Source organism: Cyprinodon variegatus, unplaced genomic scaffold (assembly GCF_000732505.1).
Source record: "Cyprinodon variegatus isolate N-32 unplaced genomic scaffold, C_variegatus-1.0 Scaffold1300, whole genome shotgun sequence".
Lineage (NCBI taxonomy): Eukaryota > Metazoa > Chordata > Actinopteri > Cyprinodontiformes > Cyprinodontidae > Cyprinodon > Cyprinodon variegatus.
Genome location: NW_015151753.1, coordinates 43,805 through 46,021, shown reverse-complemented (window position 1 = coordinate 46,021; position 2,217 = coordinate 43,805). Strand labels below are relative to the sequence as shown.

The following is a 2,217-nucleotide window of genomic DNA, read 5'->3' as shown; positions in this document are numbered from 1 at the left end:
CGCTGGCCCTTTAAGAGGACCGGACCATTCACCATCATGGGGGGGGGGGCAGCTGTTGCTATGGAAACCCAGCCCCATGCAGGGAGCTGCTCCAGTGGATCAGGACGGTGTGATGGATTAGAAAAGGCACCGGAGGGGGGGGGTCTCTCTCTAACCACAACCCTGAGCGGAAACAGCGTCATCTGTTCCTCCAAAATAAAAGCCTCAGTGGTTCCAAAAGGTCCAGTTTATAATCCAACATTTCTTCCCGTTAATCTCAGTTTTGCTCAAACTGAGCTGATAAACAAACAAACAGCGACCTGATTCCAGCCAATCACATCCAGCCTTTCTGCCTGCGTCACAAGCAGCCTCCCTGCTCTCCGTCCGAACCCGCAGCAGCAGAGCCGGACCTTCCCGGAGGTTCGGAGGCGCAGGAGGTGAAGAGCAGAGCGGAAGCTGTCAGCAGGCTGGAGCGACGCACGGAGCGCTGCTGCAGCATCCTTTGTTTCCCGGATCTGGAGTCCAGGTAGGCCACGGAACCGGCCCGGTTCTGGTCCGATCCGCGCCTCTAGCTGCGGCTCCAGCGGGTCGGCTCGGTTCGGGTCTTTAGTTCGGCGGGCGGTCATTGGGTTCGGCAGCATCCGGCGGCGGTTCGGGTCCGCCGCTGTGGAACCAGCTCTGGGTCTGCAGAGTAGAACCAGGCACGGTGCATGCTGGGCCGGACCGGACCGGACCGGACCGAGCCGGACCGGGCGGCTCTCTCGGTGGGGGTCGAGCATTGCAACGCATCAGCAGCGCGCGCACGCGCATTGAGCAGCGGCTGGTGCGCGTGCTGACACACCCGTCTGCTGTTCTGGGCTGGGGGGGGGGGCTGAACTCGGTCCAAACGGGACAGAACATCCATGGGTCCTCCGCCTGAACCAGAACCCAGAACAGTTCCTGCAGAACCAGAACCAGGAACTGGACCCGCTTTTCATTTCAACCAATCAGAGGCCGGTTCTGGACCACAGAGCTTTGATAAAGGACAGAAAAAAAGAACAGTTCTATAGAAATACAGAATTAGAGCAGGTCTGCCCAGCTGGGCCTCAGATGCAGGTTTGGATCCTGGAGACCCAGAGAGGGAGCAGTGAGTTCTGACCTAAGGTCCATCAGAACCAGAGGATGGAGGTTCTTATGGGAGACTGGTCTGACCTCACTTCACCAGTTCACTACTTCACCAGTTCACCAGTTGGTCAAAGGTCAAGGCGCTGTGGGACAAACTGTCAGGCAGAGCGGCTGCTTCTGGTGGAACCTGATGGTCCTTCAGCTTCTTAGAGACGTTGGGTCTGTTTAGCAGCTCGAAGCAGACGGTGAACAGACTGAAGGACTGGTTCTACCTCCATCAGCCAGTAAAGCGAACCCAGAGCTCACCAGTAAAACCAGTGGTTCTCTAGAACGGACATTAGATCATCGGATGTTTCATGGTTCTGACGCTCGGAGCAGAGAAGCAGCGTTTTGGTTTGGCTGAACGATCTTCCCAGTATAACCAGTCCAACGGGACGTTTTCCCAGTTAGACCTCCTCCCAGAAGGAGGCTCAGGGGAACGCGGGTCGATGACGGGCGTCCGCGGTCTGGACCTGGCGTCCATGTTTGTTCCGGTGGGATTAGATCAGGAGCTCCTCCATCAGAGGAACACCTTTAAAGTCTTTCCCTTTGATGCCGTCTGTTGCTAAGCAACCGGACCTCCTGCCAGCAGCAGCTTTGGACAAGGTGAAAAGCTGACCTTTGACCTTAAGGCTTTTGAAGGTCAGAAACCTTTGGTCAGATGAAGAACAGCTGATTTCAGTTCAGGTGACTTGTGAACTTTTCCAGAAGTTCTGCTTAGAACCTTTAGATCGCTTTAGATCCTCTTAGTTAAAACTGATCCTAAGATTTGGATCTGCAGCCAGTCACCCAATTATGGATTTACTGTCTTTAGTTTATTTTCTTTATTTACTGTCTTTATTTCTTTATCGTGGTCAGTCCATTTCCCCAACATCGGCCCTCCCCCACCTATTGCCCCCTCCAGCATTTTGATACCAGCGTGTCTATAAAGTGATTGCATACCTGATTGCATGTGAGAGAGTGTTTGGTACATTTAAAATTTATTCTTTTTATCCAATCTTAACCAGGTCACTTTCTAGATCCAGATCAACCAGAACTAGAAACCTCCAGCAGAACCAGGCTCAGTGTGAGCGGCCGTCTGCTGAGGCCCACTGG

The 2,217-nt window shown here is 53.9% G+C and overlaps 1 long non-coding RNA gene across 1 annotated transcript in view; it reads left to right on the top strand.

Moving 5' to 3' along the window:
- Positions 1-179: 179 nt before the first annotated feature.
- LOC107102705 overlaps positions 180-2,217 on the top strand; it is a 17,729-nt gene continuing 15,691 nt past the window's right edge. Inside the window, exon 1 of the long non-coding RNA XR_001482139.1 lies at positions 180-505. This is a non-coding gene — a long non-coding RNA (uncharacterized LOC107102705). The remainder of the gene's footprint in view (positions 506-2,217) is intronic.